This window comes from Pleurodeles waltl, unplaced genomic scaffold, assembly GCF_031143425.1.
Source record: "Pleurodeles waltl isolate 20211129_DDA unplaced genomic scaffold, aPleWal1.hap1.20221129 scaffold_140, whole genome shotgun sequence".
Lineage (NCBI taxonomy): Eukaryota > Metazoa > Chordata > Amphibia > Caudata > Salamandridae > Pleurodeles > Pleurodeles waltl.
The window spans coordinates 106,941-133,703 of NW_027149846.1; the positions used below are offsets into that span (position 1 = coordinate 106,941).

The following is a 26,763-nucleotide window of genomic DNA, read 5'->3' on the forward strand; positions in this document are numbered from 1 at the left end:
TTTTGGGGGGGGTCACTCCTCCCTGCTTTCCATAATTTTCCTGATCACCTTGCTGCCAAAAGTGGGGCTTTGTCCGTGTGCGGACAACTCCACTAGCTGGAGTGCCCCATGGCACTGTAACAAGAGGCTTCAGCCTTTGAGGCTCACCATCAGCTCCTGCAGGTGTGATATTGGAAATGGCCCTTTTTGCAGGGTTATCCCCAAACGTTTTGCTGCCTTCCTACAATATTTTTCTGGTCCGTTTTTGATGGTTTATTATCTGTGCACTTCACCACTTCTAATCAGTGCGCAAGTGCTCCCTATAGAGCTTGTACCGTTTGGTTTATCCATGAGTGTCATATTTGATTTACTGGTAAGTCCCTAGTAAAGTGCACTAGAGTTGCCCAGGGACTGTAAATCAAATGATACTAGTGGGCCTGCAGCACATTAGTAGCCCTGTAACCATGGCTCGGACCTGCCACTACAGTGTTAGTGTGTGCAGTTTTAAACTGCCAATTCGACTTGGCAAGCTTACCCACTTGCCAGGCCTAAACCTTCCCTTTTTACTACTTGTCAGGCACCCCGAAGGTAGGCCCTTGGTAGCCTCATGGGCAGGTTGCAGTGTATGTTTAAGGGAGTACATATATGTAGGACCTTGACTCTGTATATACCATTTCAAATTGAGAAGTAGTGTGCACAGAGTGCAAGGGTTCCCCTTAGAGGTAAGATAGTGGCAAAAAGAGATAATTCTAATGCTCTATTTTGTAGTAGTGTGGTTGAGCAGTAGGCTTATCAGAGGGTAGTGTTAAGCATTTGTTGTACACACACAGGCAATAAATGAGGAACACACACTCAGACTTACTCCAGGCCAATAGGTTTTTATATTGAAAAATAGCTTTTCTTTGTTTATTTTAAGAACCACAGGTTCAAGATTTACATCAAACACTTTAAATGCAAGGTACTTCACATAGATACTTTAGGAACTTTGAATAAACACAATATCATGTACAGTCTTTGTAGAAATGGCAATAAGCTATTTTAAGTGGACACAGTGCAAAAATCAACAGTTCCTGGGGGAGGTAAGTAAAGGTTAGTTTTGGAGATAAGACAGACACTTACAAGTCTCAAGTTTGGGGCATAGGCAGCCCACCATTGGGGTTTCAAGGCAACCCCAAAGTTACCACACCAGCAGCTCAGGGCTGGTCACGTGCACAGGAAATAGGTATCCAAAACACATAGGCGTCTATGGGGAACAGGGGTGCTCCGGTTCCAGTCTGCCAGCAGGTAAGTACCTGCGTCCTCTGGGGGGGCAGACCACAGGGGTTTTGTAGAGCACCGGGGGGGGGGGGGGGGGGGGACACGAGAAGGCACACAAGGTACACCCTCAGCGGCACAGGGGCGGCCAGGTGCAGTGAGTAAAGCAGGCATCGGGTTTTAGGTTGAAAACAATGGAGGAACTGGGGGGTGGGGGGGGGTCACTCTAGCGTTGCAGGCAGGCACAGCGGGGGCTTCTCGGGACAGCCACCACCTGGGTGGGCTCGGCAGAGGGTCACCTGGGAGGCGCTCCTGCATTGAGGTTCGATTCCTTCAGGTCCTGGGGGCTGCGCGTGCAGTGTTGGTGCCAGGCGTCTGGTCCCTTGTTACATGCAGTCTCGGTCAGAGGGAGCCTCTGTATTCTCTCTGCAGGGGTCACTGTGGGGGCCCAGGGGGGTCGTCTCTGGCTACTCACAGGCTTGCAGTCGCCGGGGAGTCCTCTCTGTGGTGTTGGTTCTCTGCATCTCGAGCAGGGGACGTCTGGTGCAGAGTGTAGTGTCTCACGCTTCCGGCAGGAAATGTGCAATCTTTGGAAGTTGTTTCTTTGTTGCAAATAAGTAGCTGGTTTTGAACAGGGCTCCTGTTCACAGGAGGTTCTTGGTCCTTAGGTTCAGGGCAGTCCTCTGAGGCTTCAGAGGTTGCTGGTCCCTGTCGGATGCGTCGCTGTTGCAGTTTTCTTTGAGTCAGGCGACAGGCCGGTAGGGCTGGGTCGAACGCAGTTGTCGTCTCCGTCTTGTCTGCAGGGCTTCAGGTCAGCAGTCTTTCTTGGTTTAGGTTGCCGGATTCTAGTTTCCTAGGTTCTGGGGAGCCCCTAAATACTGAATTTAGGGGTGTGTTTAGGTCTGGGAGGGCAGTAGCCAATGGCTACTGTCCTGGAGGGTGGCTACACCCTCTTTGTGCCTCCTCGCAGTGGGGAGGAGGGCACATCCCTAATCCTATTGAGGAATCCTCCAAACTCAAGATGGAGGATTTCTAAAGGCAGGGATCACCTCAGCTCAGGACACCTTAGGGGCTGTCCTGACTGGTGGGTGGCTCCTCCTTGTTTTCCTCATTATCTCCTCCAGCCTTGCCGCCAAAAGTAGGGGCAGTGGCCGGAGGGGCGGGCATCTCCACTAGTTGGGATGCCCTGTGGTGCTGTAACAAAAGGGGTGAGCCTTTGAGGCTCACCTCCAGGTGTTAACAGTTCCTGCAGGGGGAGGTGAGAAGCACTTCCACCCAGTACAGGCTTTGTTCCTGGCCAGCAACATGTCTGGTCTGTGGCAGGCTGGCAAAAACTAGTCCGCCTACACTAGAATTCTGGTTGGCATTCAGGGGGCATCTCTAAGATGCCCTCTGGGTATATGTTACAATAAATTGCACACTGGCATCAGTGTGCATTTATTGTGCTGATAAGTTTGATACCAAACTTCCCAGATTTCAGTGTAACCATTATGGAACTGTGGAGTTCGTTTGACCAACTCCCAGACCATATACTCTTATGGATACCCTGCACTTACAATGTCTAAGGTTTTGCTTGGCCACTGTATGGGCATAATACTTATGCCCTCACCTGTGGTAGAGTGCACCCTGCCTTAGGGCTGTAAGGCCTGCTAGAGGGGTGACTTACCTATGCCACAGGCAGTGGGATGTAGGCATGGCACTCTGAGGGGAGTGCCATGTCGACTTAGTCATTTTCTCCCCACCAGCACACAAGCTGTGAAGCAATGGGCATTAGGGGCAATAGGATTAGGGATGTGCCCTCCTCCCCACAGGGAGGAGGCACAAAGAGGGTGTAGCCACCCTCCAGGACAGTAGCCATCGGCTACTGCCCTCCCAGACCTAAACACACCCCTAAATTCAGTATTTAGGGGCACTCCAGATCCCAGGAATCAGATTCCTGCAACCTGAAGAAACGAGGAGGACTGCTGACCTACAGGCCTGCAGAGAAGACTGGCGACCACAACTGCTTTATCCCCAGCCCTACCGGCCTGTCTCCAACTTCGAAAACCTACAACCAGCGGCGCATCCATCAGGGACCAGCGACCTCTGAAGCCTCAAAGGACTGCCCTGGACTAAAGGACCAAGAAACTCCCTTGAACAACGGCCCTGTTCAAAACTAGCTACTTCTTTGCAACAAAGAAGCAACTTTCAAAGACTTCACATTTCCCGCCGGAAGTGTGAGACTTCACACTCTGCACCCGACACCCCCGGCTCAAGATCCAGAGAACAAACACTACAGGGAGGACTACCCGGTGTCTGAGAGCCAGTGAGTGACAAGAGACGACCCCTCCCTGAGCCCCCACAGCGATGCCTGCAGAGAATCCAGAAGGCCCCCCTGAACGCGACCTCCAACAAGGGTCCGGCGCCTGGAACCAACACTGCACCCTCAGCCCCCAGGACCTGAAGGAACCAAACTTCAGCGCAGGAGTGACCCCCAGGTGAGCCTCTGCCTTGTCCAGGTGGTGGCTGTCCCAAGAACCACCCCCTGTGCCTGCCTGCACCACTAGAGTGACCCCCAGGTCCCTCCATTGAAACCAGACGCCTGCTTTGCACACTGCACCCGGCTGGCCCTGTGCTGCAGAGAATGTATTTTGTATGCCTACTTGTGCGCCCAATCCTCCCTCCGTGCCCCCCCCTCCATTTCCCCCCCCCCCCCAAGTCTGCCCCTAAGGACGCAGGTACTAAATTGCTGGCAGACTGGAACCGGAGCACCCCTGTTCTCCATAGGCACCTATGTGTTTTGGGCACCACTTTGACCTCTGCACCTGACTGGCCCTGAGCTGCTGCTGTGGTAACTTTGGGGTTGCCTTGAACACCCAACGGTGGGCTGCCTATGCCCCAGAACTGAGACTTGAAAGTGTTTTACTTACCTCCTAATCTAACCTTTACTTACCTCCCCCAGGAACTGTTGATTTTTGCACTGTCCATTTTGAAAATAGCTTATTGCCATTTTTACAAACACTGTATATGATAGTGCTTTTATTCAAAGTTCCTAAAGTATCTAAGTGAAGTACCTTACATTTAAAGTGTTAACTGTAAATCTTGAACCTGTGGTTCTTAAAATAAAATAAGAAAATATTTTTCAATATAAAAACCTATTGTACTGGAGTAAGTCTTTGTTCCTCATTTATTGCCTGTGTGTGTACAACAAATGCTTAACACTACTCTCTGATAAGCCTACTGCTCCACCACACTACCACAAATAGTGCATTAGTATTATCAGATTTTGCCACCATCTTACCTGTAAGGGGAAACCTTGGAATTTGTGCAGACTATTTCATACTTTGAAATAGTATACACAGAGCCAACTTCCTACACATGGCCCCAGAGGTTCACACTCCTACTAAAGTCTTCTGCCCACCTCAAGGACCGATAGGTTTTGTGAATCCTAAGGACTTGCGGTTCTTACTCCCTATCAGTTGGTGGATACTGCTCAGAACTCCGAGGCAACAGCTCACTGTTAGGTGCCTTTGGATTCCAGCTCATCTTCTGATCACCTGATTTCATTGGGCTGACTGGATAAGAACCAGTTTTTTCATCCATACAATGTGAGTCATAAAACTTCTTGGTACTAGAAATTGTTTATCCTCCAAATCCAGAGAGTAAAGTACATTGCGTATTTTGTTTCATCAGACAACCACATGAAGTCTTGTGTTTTTCCTTCACTTTCTTCTGCCTGTCATTGAAAGTCTTACTGTTACAGAAGCGGCAGCCTCCACTTCATATGTTCTGGAGAACGTAGCAAGGGTGAAAAGGACACTGATTTCATACCTGAAATGCCCAAAAAAGGCTCAACCATGTTGGCATTCTAAAGTCTGACCTAAGCAGGGGAAAAGGCTGTAGTGTTGTTTGCTGCCCCCAGTTCCCATCTCAACCAGACCTGTATTTTCCTACTTGTATCTTGTTGTATCATACAAAAGTTAAGTACTTCGAAATTGACTGAGGTTTACCTTCCATTAGAGAAACCTTTCAAAAGTCTGTGTATGGATACCTACCTTCCATAAGCCACTACTTTGCCATGCAATCATCCACAACATTTTAGTTCCACTACTTGAGGAAATCGGCGTAGTGACGTCCGTTCTTTTCTGTGCCACACGCTGATGTGGAGAAGAGATACCCTGTTAATTTTTTAAGTGTATTGGACCCTTTTGTCTGTTTTTTGTGTTGACCCTTGGCGCATCATGATGTCCCCGAAGAACGGGTTCAAGCCTTGCGAGGCCTGTCACCAGATGATGTTGGGGACAGATCGGCATCCGGTCCGTTTGTGTTTGTAGTGCAACCCAAAGTTGTGCTTTGAGTGCCAGGCCATGCACCCGAAGGCTTTGAGGGAGCGGTCCCTAAAGCTCATGAAGGCCCGACGCTCGACTCTGCATCGTTCATGGTGTCACTCATGAGGAGTGTCTTGAGACTGTTCGAAGTCACCACCACTCATCATAATATTCGTGTCATTCAGGTCAGAGAAAGAAGTCGTCAAAGGCGGCCAGGCGTTTTCCAGCTTCACCGCATCGCTCAGCCGATGCGACGTGGGAGGAGTGTCCTTGCTGTGCTCCGCACCTCCCCAATTTTCCGTGAGCCAGGGCGACCCTTGCCAAACTCAAGGAGTTTTGAGGCCATGCGCCTCATATTTGGTCATTCTGACCCTTCTGTGGCACCTTCGAGGCCTAGGGGTTCATATGAGGGCCCTTTTGGTTCCACGCCAGCGTCTTTGGCCTCTGCCCCCAGTGGTCCCTCTGGATCCTTGCTGACCCTGGTTGTGCCATCGCGACCTTCCCCGACACCAGCTAGGTCATCCGTGCTTCTGACATTGGTGGTGCACACGATCGACGTTGACCCAATTCTTACCCACGATGACCCGGAGAAAGAACGGTGCCTGCCGACGCTGCTTCTGACTTCGATGTGGTTCTTACCCCAGATTGGGTTTGGACCCTTATTACTATGGGTACAAATACAAGGAAGGATAGGAGGGGACGCTGGACCCTTTAGAATACCAGCTAGATAACCCTGATTTGGACTGGGCACAGGAATAGGGTGAAGCTAATGGTCTAGATACTTCTCCAGATGCTGGCATGCATTCTCCTCCTACCGTGGCTACGGCGGAGGGAATCTCTTATTCTGTTGTGGTCAGTAGGGTGGCTGAGGTCATTGACATGGAGCTGTCCACTGTAGCGGTCAGGACGAATCTCCTGACGGAGGTGCTTCAAGCTGGGGCTTCTACCGCCGAGCCTCCCCTTCAATGAAGCCCTCATTGATGTCCTTCCGGGTACTTGAGGTTCACTATAAACATGCCAAAGTCTCACCTGACTTCCTATCAGATGCTCCGTTTAATCGGGGCTGTTCTGGACACAGTGCAGTTTCGGACCTATCCTCCCAAAAAGCGAATCAAGAATATTCATGCTATGATTCTGATGTTTCAGCCTCTATCCTGGCTTTCGGTGAAAACAACTCAGAGGCTGCAGGGCCTCATGGCGTCCTGCATCCTGCTAGTGACACATGCCAGATGGCATATGCGGGCTCTTCAATGGGACTTAAGTTCCAGTGGGCACAGCATCAGTGTAATCTCTCCGACATGGTCTAGATCTCGGAGGGGACTGTGAAAGATCTGCTGTGGTGGCTTTGGAATCTGGATCTCTTGCTTCCCCAACCAGATATCTCAGTAGTGACAGATGCCTCACTACTGGGATTGGGCGGCCACATAGGAGAGGCGTAGATCATAGGCCTCTGGTCTCATGCGGATTCTGGGCCCAACATCAACCTTCTGGAGCTCCAGGGAATCACGCTTGCATTGAAATCCTTCCCTCTCTCAAAGGGTAAGTAGTGCAAGTGTTCACAGACAGCACTACTGGCATGTGGTACTGCACCAAACAGGGTGGAGTAGGGTCCTGGACCCTTTATAAAGAGGCTCTGTGATTCTGGACATGGCTGGCACATCAGGGCATATCACTGGTGGTTCAACATCTGGTGTGATCCCCAAGCGTCAGAGCAGACAAATGCAGTAATTGAGTCAGTCGATCTAGAATGGCGTCTACATCTAGAAAAGGTGCAAGGTCTCTTTCACAAATGGGGAGAGCCTTGGTTATCTGTTCGGCTCTGTAGAGAGCACTCAATGTCAGCTGTTTTGCATGTTGAAGTTTTCATGATTGCACTCGCTCTGCAACGCTTTTAGCCTTGAGTGGATCTCTGGCTTCCTTTACGCCTTCCTGCCAATACCACTTCTGGCCCAAGTAATCTTTGTGGCTCCAGACTGGGCACGGAGAGTACGGTATCCAGAGCTATTGAGCATGGCCACCGATCTTCCAGTCAGACTGCAAATTAGGGAGGCACTTCTGGTGCAGCAGCAGGGGATGGTTCTCCATCTGAAGCTGTCCAATCTTCGCCTTCCATGTGGCGATAGAGCGGCGGCAGTTGCCGGCTTTTGACCTTCCACACGAAGTCTGTGAGTTTATCTTGTCAACCAGGAGTCCCTCCACCAAAATGGTATACGCTTGTCGGCATCAATTTGTGTCATGGTGTAGAAACAAGTCTCTTGATTTCCTCCACCGACCCCCTCCCACCCACCCCGCTTCTTTCTCTGCAGTTCTTTGGTTCATCATATCTTTCACCCAGTAGGGCTCTGCATTGGCACTGTTTAAAGGTTACTTGGCGGCTCTCAGCCTCCCTAATGTTGGCGGACAAACATTCTCTTTAAGTCTCCTCTTGTGGGTAGATTACTTAATGGTCTTACCCATTTGTAAACCCCCCCCCCCCCCACTTTATCACGCCTCAGTAAGACCTTAATGTTGTTCTTACTTAGCTGATATGTGCTTCCTTTGAGCCATTACACAGCTGTTCTGTGTGGCTCCTTTTTCTTAAAACTGCATTTCTGATGGATACAACTACCTGTGGATTCCTCACCTAATGAATTCTCCCCATGCGCAGCATTCAACGGAAACTTCTCTCTAGCTCTGCACGTCGGCGAGGACATCACAATTGCCCGGCTCTGCGTGATGTCATCGTGGCAATAAGAGGTCCTCGCCGCCGTGCTGACGTCAGTTCCCTTTTTTCCGTGCCTCCGATAACGGTTACTTTTCTGTTACCTGAAACATTAGCTCTTCGGAAGGTATACTTTGTGTATTTCCAGGATGTCGGCTCCGAAAAAGTCGGGGTTCAAGCCTTGCAGGTTGCATGTCTGTGACTGATCCGCACAACGATTGTCTTTGGTGCCTCAGTTCCGATCACAACTTCCAAGAATGCGGATCCTGCCAAAAGATGAATACGAAGGCATTGAAGGAACGCGAGGCAGCTTTTCTTGGCAAGGTCCAAGAAGGAGAGGAAGCGGCACCATCGGTCCTCTTCTGTAAAGTCATCCCATAAGAAGTGACGTCATCGTGACTCCCGACGTCAGTCCAGAAGTCGGTCGAGGTCTCCATCGTCCTGGCACCAAAGGTCTTGGGAAGTGAGTCCGACTGTGTCCCCCTCAACCTGCGATGCCGCAAACGTCCCCGGCCCCGTCAGTCTTTGAAGTTGTGGATCCTCAGTCATCTGGCTTCGCCGGTGCATCCTGAACCTGAAGAGTCCAGCCCGGCACCGGGTACGGATCTTGAGGCATTCCTTAATGCCATGTCCAGATTTTTCAAAATATGGCTCCGGGAGGTGGTGCGCCGGCTGGCCCCACTGGTCCCCTGGCTTTCAATCTCGTTCCAGCTCCATATAAACCGACGCTGTTTATACCATTTTGTTTGGCTGGAGATTCAAGTCAGGCCCCTCTGCCGACAGTGTAGCCCTCGACGTCGAGGGCGAGACCTTTGATGCTGGTGTTGGAGGTGATGGGGTCGGATGTTGGCATCGGATGCAGGTGCCTTCTCCATGGCGCTGATGGATCCATCTGCGGCGTCGGTGGATCCGGAGAACCTGTCATGACGCCTTCCCGGCGCCATTCACCGACGTTGCTCTGCTCCATGACTTAGACTTTTAGAGGAGAGGGAATATCAGCAGCAATTCCTCGAAGAAGGGGAGATCACTGACCCCCAGGGTGATTTCCCTGGGTTGGACACAGCAAGTGGTCTTGATACCTCTCAAATATGATCTGGCCTCCCCTGATGAATATACAGAGGAGGCAGCCTCTTACCAATCTTATTAGGAAGGCCGCAGCATTTCTGGATCTTCCTTTACCGACGGCGCAGGTGAAGACCAACCTTTCGACTGAGGATTTGCATTCTGCTACAGCCGTGGTGGATCCTCTTTTACCATTTAATGAAGCCCTGATGGATCCGATCGAAGAGGTTTCGAAGAAGCCTGTTTTTTTCTTTGGCTAATAGGTCGGTGGCCAGGCATTATAGATCTGCACCTGGGGAACCGGAGTTTTTATCCAAACACCCTTCACCAGAGAGCTTGGTGGTGCAAGCATCCTGCTCTTCGAGTGCGGCCCCTGGTTCGTTTCCGGGAGTACCCTCGGACCGGGAATCCAAATGGATGGACCAATCGGCCAGGAAGGTGTTTACTTTTTGCAGCATGGCTCTAAAATTGCCAATGCAACATGTATTCTGGGCAGGTATATCCATGCCATAATGGATGCGACGAAGACTGTACTTCCGGACATGTGCCAGGACTTGTGTAGTCTTCTTTCGGACGCTCGGGTGGCGGCTACACAGGTTATTCAGACAGGGCTGGATACCACGGACTCTATTGCAAGAGCCATGGGGACTTCCGTTGCCTCCAGACGGCATGTGTGGTTACGCACTTCCGGATTTTCGACAGACGTCCAGTCTATGTTGCTGGATCTGCCCTTTGATGGGGCAAAACTGTTTGGTTCAAAAGCGGACTCTTCGCTAGAGCGCTTTAAAGAATGTAGGGCCACAGCTAGATTTTTGGGTCTGCAGGCTGCTGCTACCCCATTTCGATCTCTTAGACAGCTGCATGTTTTTGGAAGAGGTTCTTCCTTTCGTGGGAGATCGCAGCAGTCCTCCAGCCTCCCTTATCGCTCATACAGGGGGCGGGGTAGAGTCGGCACAAGAGGTGCCACCCAGCAGCAGCACCCTTCCTCCTCCGCTGGAGGGTTACCTCAAGGAAAGAAGCCCTAGTCCTCTCACCATTGTTTCTTATACCTCTCCGGTAGGGGGGAGGCTTTCACTCTTTCTTCCCATATGGGAGTCCATAACAACAGACTTCATCAGTTTGGTGAGAAGAGGTTACGCCCTTCCCTTTCGGGAGATTCCGCCTCACTTCCCTCCCCGTCTTTCCTTTTTGTTCTGAAGATCATCTCTTGCTGTTACAACAGGAGGTTCTCTCCCTATTATTGAAAGGTGCAGTGGAGTTGGTTCCAGAGTAAGAAAGGGGTCAGGGGTGTTATTCCAGGTACTTCCTGATCCCCAAGAAGGATGGTCATCTGAGGCCTATTTTGGACCTGAGGATTTTGAATTGGTTCCTCAAACAGGAGAAATTAAAAATGCTGACTCTATCACAGGTGCTTTTGGTGTTGGACAAGGAGGATTGGATGGTGTTGGTCGGCTTGCAGGATGCTTATTTTCACATTCTCAAGTCGCACAGAAAGTATCTCCGGTGTTTGGTAGGATCGCAGCACTACCAGTTTGCGGTCCTTCCTTTTGGTCTTACTTCCGCACCACGGGTCTTCACGAAGGTGATTGCAGTTGTTGCAGCACACCTCAGGAGAAAGGGAGTAGCAGTATTCCCTTACCTGGACGATTGGTTGATCAAAGCTGAGTCTCCGGGGCTTGTGCTGCGTCATCTGCAGCTGACAACCCAGTTGTTGTTCAGTCTGGGTTTTTCAATAAATGTGCCCAAGTCTCACCTAGAGCCCTCTCAACGTCTCCTGTTCATAGGGGCAGTACTGGACACAACATTGAATCGAGCCTTTCCTCTGCCACAGCGGATACGGGACATTCAGGCACTGGTTCCAATGTTTCAAGAACGAGCAGTAGTTCCGGTCGTCAAGGTCCTTTGTTTGCTCGGTCTGTTCGCTTCTTGCATTCTGTTGGTCACGCATGCATACTGGCATATGAGGGCTCTTCAGTGGTGCTTCCGCAAGCAGTGGCTTCAGCACAGAGGAGATCTTGGGGAATCGATGAGGGTCTCCAGAGACACTGCAGCGGATCTCCGATGGTGGGCTGTGGAAGGCAACCTTTCTCAAGAGAAGCCGTTCTCGCAGCCAACTCTGGTGGCCACAGTGATAACGGATGCCTCCACCGTAGGGTGGGGAGCTCATCTGGAGGATCTGGAGATCAAGGATCGTTGGTCTCCAGTAGAGCAGAGGCTTCATATTAATCTGCTGGAACTGCGGGCGATTCGTTTGGCCCTCAAGGCCTTCCTCCCTTCGCGGTCAGTCAGTTCAGATTCTGATGGACAACACAACTGCGATTTGGTATATCAACAAAACGGGGGGTGTAGGGTCGTACCTTCTTTGCAGAGAAGCTCTGCGACTCTGGTCCCGGGTGCGGGACCATCGGCTTTGTGTAGTGGCAAACCATTTGGCCGGGGTCCTAAACGTACATGCGGACAAGCTCAGTCGCTTCTTCTCGGACAACCACGAGTGGTGTCTGCATCCGGATCTAGTTCTTTACATCTTTCGGATGGGTTTTTTTCCCTGAATAGACCTCTTTGCCACTCGAGAATGTGCATTGTCAGTCGTTATGCAGCCTCCAGTATCCGATGCAAGGAGCGTTGGGGGCGCGTTTCAGATGTCCTGGTGCGACCAGTTGCTTTACGCGTTTCCTCCCATACCCTTGATTCCTCGGGTTTTGAGGAAGATTCGGCAAGACCGGGCCCAAGTCATTCTGAAAGCTCTGGATTGGCCATGAAGGGTGTGGTATGCAGACCTTCTCCGACTCACTGTACCCGCCGCTCCGTCTCCCTCTCAGGGCAGACCTCCTTTCGCAGGGGCAGGTTCGACACACCACCTCCAAAGCCTGCAGCTTCATGCCTGGCGATCGAACGGGGCAACCGGAGTTCCTTTTCTCTCCCACCGAAGGTGGTGGACGTTCTTTTATCAGCCAGACGAAACTCCACCAAGTTGGTCTATGCAAGTAGGTGGGCTAATTTTGTTCGTTGGTGTGGGGAGAAGAAAATGTATCCCTTAAGTGCCCATCTTTCTGATGTTTTGTTGTTCGCGTTGTCATTGGCTCAGCGTGGTTGTGCTTTGCCCACGGTTAAGGGCTATCTTTCGGCCCTTTCGACTTTTTTTATATCTTCCAGATCAGCCCTCCCTATTCAGATCTCCTTTGGTTGTTCGATTTTTGAGGGGGCTTACTAATAAATTTCCTCCCAGGCCTTTTATTATGCCGCAGTGGGACTTGAATTTGGTGTTGACTTCCTTGCTGCCCATTAGGATATTTGTTTTTCAAAACGGTGGCCATCACTTCGGCTAGACGTGTTAGCAAACTGCAGGCTCTTTCTGCTCACCCGCCTTTCACCACTTTTTATAAGGATTAGGTGGTTTTGAGGACCAGGGTGGCTTTCCTCCCCAAGGTGGTGTCTCCATTTCACTTGGGACAATCAATAACTCTCTTGACGTTCTACCCTCCTCCGCATCCATCTAAGGAGGAGGAAAGACTCCATCGTCTGGACCCTAAGAGGGCTCTCAGTTTTTATGTCGACAGGACGAGAGTTCTGGTTGGATGAACAACTCTTTATTGGATATGTGAGGAAGGGGAAGGCCGTCCACAAGAGAGCGATCTCCAGGTGGGCCGTTCTTTGTATTAAAATATGTTACTCATTGGCAAAAAAGGATCCTCCTGAGGGGATCAGGGCTCATTCCACCAGGGCCAAGTCAACCTCATCGGCTTTGGCCTGAGGTGTTCTGATGGTGGACATCTGCAAGGCTGTGACTTGGTCTTCCCTCAACACCTTTGTGAAGCATTATTGTTTGGATGCAGAGGTGCGAATGGATGGCAATTTTGCGCGGTCAGTGATGCAGGATTTCCTGGTTTGACCAGACAGACACCCTCCGAGGTGGTACTGCTTTGGGACTCTATTCATTAGGTGAGGAATCCACAGGTAGTTGTATCCATCAGAAGAGCAAGTTACTTACCTTCGGTAACGCTTTTTCTGGTGGATATATTAGCTACCTGTGGATTCCTCACGGTCCCTCCCGCCTACCCGTTGTCTGTTTGGTCATACCAGGATTGGCATGGGTGTGAAGAGACGAAGAAAGGGAAGGCGGTTCAGAAGTGTAACATCTCACGATGGGTGCTTCTTTGCATCAAAAAGTGCTACGCTTTGGCTAAGAAGTTTAAAAAAAAAAAAAAAGTTTTTATTTATATTTTTGCCAACTTCATAGGGATTCGAGAGGTACCCATAGTTTGTGGGTTCCCCTGGAGGAGAACAAGAATTTATCCCAGACGACTCAGAGAGGCATCGGTCGACTGCACCATTGGCTTCAGTGGGGCCTATTCACCCAAGGTCTGATTCGGACCCTTTTTCCTATGGGGAGGAATTGGATGGATCCCTGGACCATTATGAATACCAGGATGACCATGCTGTGGACTGGGAACAGGATTTGGGTGAAGCCAGTGGTCTGGATACTTCTCCTGACGCTGGCATGCTGTCTCCTCCTAGTGTGGCTACGGCGGAGGAAGCAACTTACAGTATGGTGGTCAGTAGGGCAGCTGAGGTCCTCAGCCTTGAGCTACCTACTGTGGAAGTCAGGTCTAATCTCCTAACTGAGGTGCTTCAGCCTGGGGCTTCTACTTCAGAACCCCTTCTCTCATTCAATGAGGCCCTCACCGATGTCCTTTTGGGTACATGGTCCAAACCCAACACAGGGGCTCCTGTGAACTGGACTATTGCTAGCCGCCATTGGCCTGCACCGACCGACCCAAAATTCCTGTCCCAACACCCCACTCCTGAGAGTCGTGTTATCCAGGCTTCCACTTCTTCAGGCGCATTCCCTTCCGTACCCCAGGATAGTGAATCCAAAAGGCTGGAACAATTTGCCAAGAAGTTGTTTTCTTCCTGCAGCCTCGCACTGCGGTCTGTGAACACTGCATGTTTTTTGTGACGTTATACCCACTCCCTGTGGGTTACAGTTGCGCAAGTCCTGCCGCAGATACCGGTGGAGGCCCGTGCTATCGTCTCCAAAGCAGTGAAAGATGGGAGAGATGCAGAAAAGTTCACTAACCGTTGTGGGCGGGATACGAGAGACTTTCTGGGCAGATTGGTTGCAACAACAGTGGTCTTACGGCGCCATGCCTGGTTACGCACTTGTGGCTTCTCGGGGGATGTCAAACAGTCACTCATGGACATGCCCTTTGATGGCACCCGTCTCTTTGGAGACAAAGCGGACTCTGCCTTGGAGAGATTCAATGATTCCCAGTCTACGGCTCGGACCCTTGGTCTTTCCTCTGCCACTCGCCCACCGCATTCAGCTTTTCATCCATTTCGTGGAACACGGAAGGGGCACCCTGTCATGTCCTCAACCCAGCCATCGTGCCACGCACGCTGGGCAGCCTATGCATGGCCGAGGTCGCGGAATTCCACGTGGCTGTGAGACAGGGAACCATAGGTCTGTCCATTCCACCTCTGCCCCCCCCCCACCCCCCCCCCGCTGCAGTCTCCAAACCCTCCTAGTCCGTCCCATCACTCCTACCCAGTTAGGGGCAGGATCCGCCATCACCTGCCCCTCTGGGAACTTATCACCACTGATGGGTGGGTTTTGCAGATCATTCGGAAGGGCTACTCCTCCCCACCCTCCTTTGGAATCTGTAGCACCACACATGCCACCATCCTTCCATCATCTTCCGGAGGATCATTTTGTGCTTCTCCACCAGGAAGTCATGGCTTTCTTGGCCAAGGGAGCTATAGAAAGAGTCCCTGTGCCAGAAGTGGGTCGTGGTTGTTATTCCTGCTACTTTCTTATACCAACGAAGGACAAGGGCTTACATCCAATCCTAGACTTTCGGGTCCTGAACTACTTCCTCAAGAAGGAGAAATTAAAAATGGTCACCCTGGCTCAGGTTCTTTCTGCCTTAGACCCATGAGACTGGATGGTAGCGTTGGACTTGCAGGACGCTTATTTTCACTTCCCCATCCTGCCTGCCCACAGACGTTACCTACGATTCATGGTAGGTCACGAGCACTTTCAGTTTACCATGCTACTTTTCGGCCTTACCACCGCCCCTCTGGTGTTCACAAAAATGATGGTGGTGGTTGCAGCTCATCTGTGCAGGTTAGGGGTCTCAGTTTTCCCCTACCTCAATGACTGGCTGTTGAAGGCGCCTTCTCCCCAGACAGTCGTCTCTCACCTTCAGACTATGGCGAACCTCCTGCACAAGCTGGGGTTCACTATAAACGTGCCGAAGTCACATCTGACTCCCTCTCAGACGCTCACTTTCATTGGAGCTGTTCTGGATACAGTGCAATTTCTCGCTTATTCTCCATACAAGCGAGTCCAAGACCTTCAGGCTATGATTCAGATCTTTCTTTCAGCCTCGGTCTTGGGTTTCGGTGAGTGTGAGCCTGCTGGGCCTCATGGCCTCCTGTCTCCTGCTAGTACACATGCCAGATGGCATATGCGCACTCTGCAGTGGGACCTAAAGTTCCAGTGGGCGCAGCATCCGGGAAATCGCTCAGACATGGTCCATATCTCGGAGGGGACTGCGAAAGACCTGCAGTGGTGGCTTTGGAATCCAAATTGTGTCAACAGCAGATCCCTCTCCCTTCCCCAACCAGATCTCTCTACAGTGACAGATGCGTCACTTGTGGGTTGGTGTGGCCACATGGGAGAAGCAGAGATCAGAGGCCTCTGGTTTCCAGCGGAGTCGGGCTCCACATAAAAATGCTGGAGCTCCGGGCTCCGGGCAATCAGGCTTAGGTCAAAAACATTCCTTCCCTCTCTCAAAGGGAAAGTGGTGCAGGTGTTCACAGACAACACTACCGCCATGTGGTACTCCAACAGACAACGCGGGGTAGGGTCCTGGACCCTTTGTCAGGAAGCACTACGCCTCTGGACATGGCTGGAATATCAGGGCATTATGCTGATGGTTGAACATCTGGCAGGCTCTCAACGCCAGAGCAGACAAACTCAGCCGCCGACGCACAGTCGATCACGAATGGCGTCTCTATCTGGAGGTGACGCAAGGTCTCAAGTGGGGAGAGCCTTGGTTAGATCCGTTTGCCTCCGCAGAGAACACGCAATGTCAGCTGTTTTGCACGTTGGAATTTTCGAAGACGGCACTCGCTCTGAGACGCTTTTCATCTCGAGTGGAGCTCCAGCCTCCTGTACGCCTTCCCATCTAGCCCTCTTCTACCCAGAGTTCTCAAGAAAATCAAGTACGACCGGGCCCAAGTTATCTTGGTGGCTCCGGACTGGGCTTGAAGAGTGTGGTATCCAGAGCTATTGAGCATGTCCATCCATCCTCCACTCAGACTACCTCTTTGGGCGGATCTTCTGTCACAGCAGCAGGAGACGGTTCTCCACCGGCACCTGTCCAACCTCCACCTTCATGTGTGGAGATTGAGCTGCAACAGTTGAATGCATTTGCCCTTCCACCCAAAGTCTGCAATGTTTCTTGGCAGCCAGGCATCCATCGACTAAAACTGTATATGCCTGTCGTTGGAATATATCTTGTGGCATGGTGTACCAACAAATCTGTTGATCACATTTGTGCCTTCTATCAAAGGTTCTTCTGTTCATTATTTAGCCCAGCAGGGCTCTGCTTTGGGCACCCTTAAAGGTTACCTGATCAGCCCTCACTCTTTAAATCTCCTATTGTCAGTAGGTTCTTAAAAGGGCTCACCCACTTATTATCTCCCACTCCATTTATTATGCCTCAGTGGGATCTTAATCTTGTACTTACTTATTTAATGTGTACCCCCTTTGAGCCAATGCATAATTGTCCCTTGCGGATCCTCGCATTCAAACTGTCTTTCTTTGTCGCTATCACCTCTGCTTGCAGGGTGAGTGAGCTCCAGGTGCTTTCTTCAATGCCTCCAAATTTGTCTGTACACCCTGACAAAGTGGTGTTACGCATTAGAGCTTCATTCCTTCCTAAGGTATTTACACCATTTTATGTAGGCCAGTCCATCACTTTGCCTACCTTCTACACACTCCCACACCCTTCCCATGAGAAGGGGAGAGACTCCACTGTCTGGACCCAAAAAGAGTGTTGGTGTTCTACCTCCATTGTATTAAAGATTTCCAGGTGGACAATCAACTCTTTGGCTATGTGGGTGCTAAGAAAGGGAAGGCGGTGCAAAAGCATATCATCTCTCGATGGGTGCTTCTTTGCATCAAAATGTGCTACACTTTGGCTAAAAAGCAACCTCCTGAAGGCTTGCGTGCTCATTCCAACAGAGAAATTGCGGCTTCCACTGCGTTAGCACGCGGAGTTCCTGTCCTGGATATCTGTCGGGCAGCTACATGGGCATCCCTGCACACGTTTGATAAGCATTACTGCCTGGATAGTCAGGTCCGTCGAGTCGGCTACTTTGGTCGTTCAGTCCTGCAAGACTTTCTAGTATGATCTTTGTTCGCAGCCCACCACATAGGATGGCATTGCTTGGGTATCAATTCTAAGGTAAGGAATCTGCAACTAGAAGTCTCTATCAGATGTACAGGTTAGTTGCCTTCGGTATTTGAAATATCTGGTGGGAGACACATTCTAGTTGCAGCTTCCTTACCGCCCACCCATCCTCCCCGCTTTGCGAAATTATTTCTGGGGACAGGTGTTCCACCCTTTCAGGTCCTTAGCTCTGTCACACCAATCTCAGTGTTCTTAGCGGCTCTGCGCTCTGGCGTGGAAAGTCGTTAAAAGAAACTGACATCACTGCGGGAGGGCGGCGTCAGTGTACTACTCCAGACGTCATCAAGGCATCAGTCGATGCCTGCGGAGTCGAACAACGCAACCTACAGACGCCCAAGGGTATTGCTCGAAGAAAAATCTCCAGATACAGTCTAACGCCTGGGGGGAAATTCTAAGGTAAGGAATCTGCAACTAGAATATGTCTCTACCAGATATTTAATTACCGAAGGTAAGTAATTTGTACTTTAGGCCATTTGGGAGCTTGCATAAGGGGTCGCACCCCTTATCAGTATAAAGGTTTAAAAAAATAAATAAAAAAAAACCCTGGTTTCTAGTGGCTTCTGCACCCCACCCCCTGCCAAAAGGGGCAGATCAGCCTAATTAATAAAGGCCAATCTGCCCCCTGGGGGGGGGGGGGGGGGCAGAAATGATCTTTTAAAAAAATTGCTTTATGGGGGAACAACCCTTGCCTAAGGGGTCACTCCTGTTCTCAATATAAATAAAAGCATCCCTGGTGCCTAATGGCTTCTGCCCTCCCTGGGGGCAGATCAGCCTATTTCTGATGGATACAACTACCTGTGGATTCCTCACCTAATGAATACTCCCATTGCACCAGCGTTCGACGGAAATCTTCTTCCTAGCTTCTGCATGTCGACGAGGACGTCACAGTTGCCCACGCGACGCTGTCTGACGTCATACAGGCAATAAGAGGTCCTCGCCGACGTCAGTTCACTTTTTTCCGTGCCATTCGAAACGGTTATCTTAGAGGGAGCTACTGTTGCTGTTCAACAGTTAGTGTGTTTTTTGGATCTATTTTTTTCTTTGAGATTACAATGTCGCAAAGAAAGTCAGGATTCAAGCCCTGCCGTGAGTGTGGGGGCAAAATGTTGGTAACTAACTAAGACTGTTTGTGGTGTCTTAGTTCCAATCATGATGTTGACAAGTGCGATTCGTGTCAACATATGAATCCTAAGGCCCTGAAAGAGCGCGAGGCTAAGCTTTTTCTGGCGAAGTCGAAAAGGAAGGAAAAGAGACCTCATCGAAAATCCTCGTCACCGAAGTCTCATCGGCGTCATCGGGACTCCCGGCGTCATCGAGAATCACGGCGCCGGTCGAGTAAAGAGAGGTCGAGGTCACTATCAACTCGACGTCGGAAGACTTGGGAGGTCAGTCCCACTGTCACTCCCCATCCGTCTACGCCGTTGCCTTCTCCAGCCTCACCGACTTCGCCCGGGTCATCGGGCCAACCACCTTCAGTGTTTGAGGTTCCGCAGCCTCAAATATTTTCTCCGTCGTTGCAGACGTCGAGGTCGGTTTCGCCTACGAACCAGGCACCCCAGTACCCGGCTTTCCCGGCCCCTGGAGCTGATAGTACCGCATTTTTAAATGCAATGTTTTCCATCTTCCAGCAGATGGCTCCAGGTGGTGGACCGGCTGGTCCTTCGGGCCCTTTGGCCTTCTACATGGGTGCTCCGACTCCGCTTCGACCGGCACCCTTTATGCCCTTTCTCCCCCTGGGGAACGTGGGCTCGGCGCCGGTATCCGCTCCGGTGGCTCCTGAGACTTCGGCTCCGGCGGCTTCGATGTTTCAACCAGTGGCGCCGTCTAGACCTCCTGCAACTCCGAAGCAGTCTTCTCTCCATGCGACTCCTCGATCGGCGTCGTTCTTCAACATCAGCTGATGCCATGTAGACACCGAGGATAGAGGAGAGGCTGCACTCGAGGGGGCTTGCTCTCCGCCTCCTTGAAGAGCAGGAGTACCAGAGACAAAACATGGAGGAAGGAGAGATTGAGGACTCTCGTGAGGGTCTCCATGGGCTGGACACTGCTAGTGGCCTAGATACTTCCCCCGAGTGGGACTTGTCATCTCCTGGGGAGTATACAGAAGAGGCGGCCACTTTTTATTCTGTTATCAGGAAGGCAGCTAGCTTCTTGGATCTTGCTTTGCCGGTAACTGAAGCCAAGCCGAATTTGTTGACAGAGGTGTTGCACCCGGCCTCTACATTGGCAGAACCACTTTTGCCGTTCAATGAGGCTTTGCTGGACCCTGTTTTGGAAGTCTGGAAGAAGCCGGGGTCTTCTTCAGCTGTCAATAGATCTGTGGCTAGGAGGTATCGGGCTGCACCGGCTGACCCTGGTTTTCTTACCAGACATCCAACACCTGAAAGCTTGGTGGTCCAGGCTTCCTGCTCGGCAAGGTCTGCTCCTGGCTCTTTTCCATCTGTGCCCTCGGATAGAGACTCCAAGAAGATGGACATGGCATCCAAAAAGTTGTTCTCTTCATGTAGCATGGCATTGAAGTCCACCAATGCTACATGTATTTTAGGAAGATACATTTATGCCCTGATGGACGAGATTGCATCAACGCATACGGAGGTCCCTCAGGGGCTGTTAAATCTAGTATTGGACGCTCAGGCAGCTGCAACTCTGGTTATCCAATCTGGGTTGGATACAACTGACTCCATTGCTAGGGCAATGGGCACTGCTGTAGTTACGAGGAGGCAGGCTTGGCTTCGTAACTCATGATTTTCCTCTGATGTGCAGTCGACCCTACTGGACCTTCCTTTTGTTGGGAACAAGCTCTTTGGTGCCAAGGCGGATTCGGCCTTAGAGAGGTTCAAGGAGAGCAGGGCCACGGCCAAGTTGCCAGGCTTGCAAGCCACTTCTTCTGCCTCCTCCAGATTTTTTAGGAGGTTTCGAGGATTTGATTGTGGCTCCTCCTACTCCTCCTCCTTTCGAGGGAAATTCCAGAAGCCTACCTCTGCTCTCTCCTATAGATGTTTTAGAGGGAGGGGTAGGGTCCGTACCAGGGGAGCCTCTCAGCAGCACTCTGCCTTTTCCTCTTCATCTGGAGGGGTGCAGCAGGGGAAGCAGCCTTAGGCTTCCACCAATTCCCACTCACTCCACTCCTGTAGGGGGGAGGTTACTGAATTTTCTCCACAAGTGGGAGGTCATAACTTCAGACTGCTGGGTTACCAGCATTGTGAGAAAAGGCTACACCCTTCCCTTTTGGGAGTTTCCGCCCCCCATCCCGCCCTGCCCATCTTCTTGTTCAGAAGAACACCTCCTGTTGTTGGAACAGGAGGCTCAAGTCCTCCTTTCAAAGGGCGCGGTGGAGTTGGTTCCAGAGCAGGAAAGGGTTCAAGGTTGTTATTCAAGGTACTTCCTGATTCCCAAGAAGGATGGTCGTTTGAGACCAATCCTGGACCTAAGGATCTTGAATTGGTTCCTCAAACAGGAAAAGTTCAAGATGCTGACCCTAGCTCAGGTGCTTTTGGCGCTGAACAATGGAGATTGGATGGTATCTGTCGACTTGCAGGATGCTTACTTTCATATCCCGATACTCAGGTCGCACAGGAAGTGTCTCCGTTTTGTGGTGGGGTCGCAGCACTATCAGTTTGTGGTCCTCCCGTTTGGTCTTACTTCAGCACCTCGAGTCTTCACGAAGGTGATGTCGGTGGTTGCGGCAGAGCTCAGAAGGAATGGGATAGCAGTATTTCCTTATCTAGACGACTGGTTGATCAAAGCCATGTCTACGGAGCTCGTGTTGCATCACCTGCAGTCGACAACCCAGTTGTTGTTCGACCTGGGCTTTTGGGTGAACATGCCCAAATCTCACCTAGAGCCCTCTCAGCGCCCCCTGTTCATAGGGGCAGTACTGGATACAACATTGAACCGAGCCTTTCCTCCGCCTCAGCGGATTCAGGACATTCAGGCGTTGGTTCCAATGTTTCAAAGTGGAGCAGTCATTCCAGTCCTCAAGGTCCTACGTCTGCTCGGTCTGTTTGCTTCTTGCATACTGTTGGTCATGCATGCTCGCTGGCACATGAGGGCTCTTCAGTGGTGCCTCCGATGGCAGTGATCTCAACACAAAGGGGATCTCGAAGGCTTGGTAAGAATCTCCAGAGATGCTGCCATGGATTTGAAATGGTGGATTGCGGACGGCAATCTTTCCAGAGGAAGGCCGTTCTCGCAAGCTACGCCTGTGGCCACAGTAATAACGGATGCTTCCACTCTAGGGTGGGGAGCTCATCTGTGGGACCTGGAGATCAAGGGACTTTGGCCTCCAGTAGAACAGGTGTTTCATATCAATCTTTTGGAGTTACGGGCTGTACGTCTGGCTCTCAAGGCCTTCCTCCCGTCCCTTCTTGGTCAGTCGGTTCAGGTCCTGACGGACAACACTACTGCGATGTGGTATATAAACAAACAGGGAGGGGTAGGGTTGTACCTTCTCTGCAGAGAAGCTCTACGGCTATGGTCCTGGGCAAAGGACCATCAGATTTGCTTGGTAGCAAATCATCTGGCCGGAGTCTTGAACGTACGTGCGGACAATCTCAGTCGCCATTTCTCGGACGATCACGAGTGGCGTCTCCATCCAGATCAAGTCCGGTTAATCTTCCAGATGTGGGGGCTTCCTCGGATAGATCTGTTTGCCACCCGGGAGAACTCGCACTGCCCGTTATTCTGCAGCCTCCAGTATCCGGTACAAGGAGCTTTGGGGGATGCGTTTCAGATGACCTGGTGCGACCAGTTGCTTTACGCGTTTCCCCCCATACCCTTGATTCCTTGTGTGTTGAGTAAAATTCGCCAAGACCGGGCTCAAGTCATCTTAATTGCTCCGGATTGGCCAAGGAGGGTGTGGTACTCGGACCTTCTCCAACTCTCACTGTGCCCTCCGCTCCGTCTCCCTCTCAGGGCAGACCTCCTCTCGCAGTCGCAGGGGCAGGTTTTACACCCCCACCTCCAGAGCCTGCACCTTCATGCCTGGAGATTGAACGGGGCAACCTGAGTTCTTTCTCTCTCCGGCCTGATGTAGTGGATGTTATCTTATCGGCCAGGCGACACTCCACTGAATCTATCTACTCTAATAGGTGGTCTAAATTTGTGGTTTGGTGTGGAGAGAGGCAGATTGATCCCTTACGTGCTCATTTGTCAGATGTTTTATCTTTTGCTTTGTCTTTAGCACAGAGGGGTTGTGCAGTGGCTACTGTTAAGGGTTACTTGTCTGCCTTGTCAGCCTTTCTTTCTCTTCCAGACCAGCCTTCTTTATTCAAATCACCAATAGTACTTAGATTCTTGAAGGGCCTTATGAATAAAATCCCTCCAACTCCTTTCGTTATGGCTCAATGGGATTTGACTGTGGTTCTAACTTTCCTTATGGGGTCCCCTTTTGAGCCTATGCATTCTTGCCCCATAAGATTATTGGTTCTTAAAACGGTTTTCCTGGTTGCAATTACCTCTGCAAGGAGAGTGAGTGAGTTGCAAGCTCTATCGGTAAAACCCCCTTATACATCTTTTTATGGGGATAAGGTGGTGTTGAGGACAAAGGCTGCTTTCCTTCCGAAGGTTGTTTCACCCTTTCATTTGGCCCAGACAATTACTCTATCCACGTTTTATCCTCCGCCTCATCCGTCAAAGGAAGAAGAGAGACTACATCGCTTGGACCCAAAGAGGGCGCTAAGCTTTTATATAGACAGGACAAAGGATTTCAGGCTGGAGGATCAGCTTTTCATCGGATACGTGGGAAAGAGGAGAGGAAAGGCAGTCCACAAGAGAACACTCTCCAGGTGGGTTGCTCTTTGCATTAAAATGTGTTGCTCTTTAGCAAAGAAGGATCCTCCTGATGGTATAAGAGCTCATTCCACCAGAGCTAAGTCGGCCTCTTCGACCTTGGCTAGGGGTGTTCCTGTGGTCGACATCTGCAAGGCCGCAACTTGGTCATCCCTTCATACTTTTGCGAAGCATTACTGCTTGGACTCTGAGGTCAGAAGGGATGGCCATTTTGCACGGTCAGTGCTGCAGGATATCTTGGTTTGACCATTCAGGCACACACCACCGAGTGCGGTACTGCTTTGGGACTCTATTCATTAGTTGAGGAATCCACAGGTAGTTGTATCCATCAGAAGAATGCGTTACTTACCTTCGGTAGCGACTTTTGTGGTGGATACATTAGCTACCTGTGGATTCCTCGCGGTCCCACTCGCCTCCCCGTTGCCTGTTTGGTCTAACCAAGTAATTCTTGAGTGTGCTCCTCTTGGTTTTGAGGATTTGTATATATTATGTATATATGTTTATATCTATATATATAGTTAATATATTTATTTACTTGTTTAAAAAAATAAAATGGTAGGTTGAATTCTCAGAATGATGTGTTTGTTTGGAATATCATTAAATATTACTATTGTTCTTTCATCTCAATGGCCTATTATTCTCAGGCACGTAAAAAATGTTGGTACTGACGTCGGCACGTCGGCGAGGACCTCTTATTGCCTGTATGACGTCAGACGGCATTGCGTGGGCAACTGCTCGTCGACGTGCAGAAGCTAGGAAGAAGATTTCCGTTGAATGCTGGCGCAATGGGAGTATTCATTAGGTGAGGAATCCACAGGAAGCTAATGTATCCACCAGAAAAGTCGCTACCGAAGGTAAGTAACTCGTTCTTTAATAGCATTATGTCCATGGCAGTGAAGGGGTTAAGGACATGAAGACAACACCCGCTTTAGCAAGAGGTTTCTGTTGACCCTGTGACAGAGTTGATGCAGGATACATTTGGGACTTTCCTATGGTAGTAGTATGACTATTTTGCCATTATTATGCTTTTGAATACTGTATTTGAGATTTAAGGTGACATTGCTATTTGCGTGCCCTCCACTTGAACGTCATATTGGTTCTGCATGGAATAGTTACAAGGTGTATTTTCTCTTCTAGGGATTGACGGCTCCAAACGGGAATGAACAAGAAGGAACTGACCATTTTTATCTCACGAAGAAAGAGGGGACATAAACATGGACTATGTTATGAATTTAGAGTTTGATAGGTTATGTGGAATACCCCTTCCCTAAGATTTCTGTGAAATAAAGTTGTTTTTTTCTAATTGTAAAGGCTGCTGATTAATAAAATGGACAAAGGAAATGCATAATCCATGGCTCCGGTCTTGAGATTGAATCATAGTTCATAATTTCAATAATTATCAAAAGTATATGTGCTTTGCTAATGTGTCCCTCATTAGTGCTGACCTACCATTAGTATTTTTTTGTGAAAGCTAACTACCCAACTGCATCTCCAATAAAAAAAATTTAACCAGTTTTAAATTGCATTTTCAATATCACAATCTTGAATAAATTACATCTATGAAAGTTACATTATCATTAGTAAAATCTGCAATCCAGCTACATCGTCATTAATAAAATAGTTTCACATCAGTATCAGCAGGAGTCCTTGGTTCAGTCCTTAAACAGCAACATTGGAAAAAACAAGTCATGTGTTGATGTTAACTCACATTCTGCCATTACCATAAGTGCTATTCAATCTTCCTATCTCAAGCAGGTACTGCAAACATTGAAAATCAACAGTGACATCCATGAAGCTATAATGGCCACTAGGAAGCTATTCAGGGACATCAAAGGGTGTAACAGAAGGGTGTTGTCACTCACCCATGGACAGGCTGGAAGGGGTTATGATGGAGGTGTGGGAATGTGGATAAAAGGGGATGGGGGACGAGGGGGTTTATGTCCCCGCCAGGGTAGGTTTAAGTACGGGCCACCAACTCTTGAATGTGTGCAAGTCAAGTAATAGTGCTTCCCATTCCACATTTCTGGGGTATTTGCGTAGTCCTCATACTTCTTGCCTCCTGAGCTCCTCTCCCTGTCCCCACTTCAGTATTGCCGCACACCAGTGGGCTATATCTAACAATACCTGGGCTTTCCAGTGCATGGCAATTAGTCTGCATGCTATCAGCAATGCTTGGTTTATAAACCGGTTCGCAACTTTATCTGTTTTTGAGCACCTGAACAATCCCAACAGTGCAACTTCCATTGTGAACACATCCAGTCACCTCTCAGCAAGTTGGACACTGACACCCATAAGGTTACAGACTGAGCAACTCCAGAATACGTGCATCGTGTCAGCACCTGCATGTTGGCATCTCGGGCAAACGGAGGAGGACCCAAACATTTAGGACAGAGTTGCAGGAGTGAGGTAAGCTATATGAAATATATTATGCAGGATCAACTGAACTTGGTATTCTGCATCATCCTGGGGTATGTAAGTACTGTTTCCAGTATTTCCTTGTCGACTCGCCACCTAAGCCCCACTCCCTAAGGACTACATTTAACAGGTTGTGTGCAGTGTATGCTAGTGCACAAACAAACCAGGTGACAAGTCTACAGCCTCAACCCATTATATACAGTGTGTGTATGAGAGGGTGTTTATGGGGTTGCCATGGAGCCAAAGATGGCAGCCGTGGAGTAACTTTGCTCCAGGACCTGAATGCTGCAATCAACATTAATCCTGTCATTACACACACACACACACACACACACACACACGACACACACACGACACACACACGACACACACAGCGACAGACACAGTGCTGCATCAGACTGTCGACTGGCCAGAACCAACCTTGCATACCATACCGGGGCATGCCTGGGGGAGGGGGAGGGGGAGGGTGTAGGGAGCTGGCTACTACAAAGACCACAGCTGACACTAGCAGACTTTTACCCCACGGAACATGATTTTAGTCATCCTGCATACAGTGATCCAGCAACGTATTGGCGCGGTAGACTGGGAACACACCATGGGTAAACCGAAATCACCAAAACCTCACCCCCGTCCAACCTATCCCACACTCCATCATGGGGAGGAGCCTTGACACGGGGCAAAGACCGCCAGCTCTCCACAGGACTTGGGTGAAAAACAGGCCACCATCCTACTTACCAATAAATCCTCTTCCTCATCAGTAGAAGCGCACATAAAG

General features: G+C 50.1%; 1 long non-coding RNA gene across 2 annotated transcripts in view; it reads left to right on the top strand.

The window, feature by feature from the left end:
- The window catches only part of LOC138274039 (uncharacterized), a 51,612-nt gene extending 26,691 nt beyond the window's left edge, over positions 1-24,921 (top strand). For both annotated transcript variants that reach the window (XR_011200364.1, XR_011200365.1), the window contains one exon: positions 24,711-24,921. This is a non-coding gene — a long non-coding RNA (uncharacterized lncRNA). The remainder of the gene's footprint in view (positions 1-24,710) is intronic.
- The last annotated feature ends 1,842 nt before the right edge of the window (positions 24,922-26,763 follow it).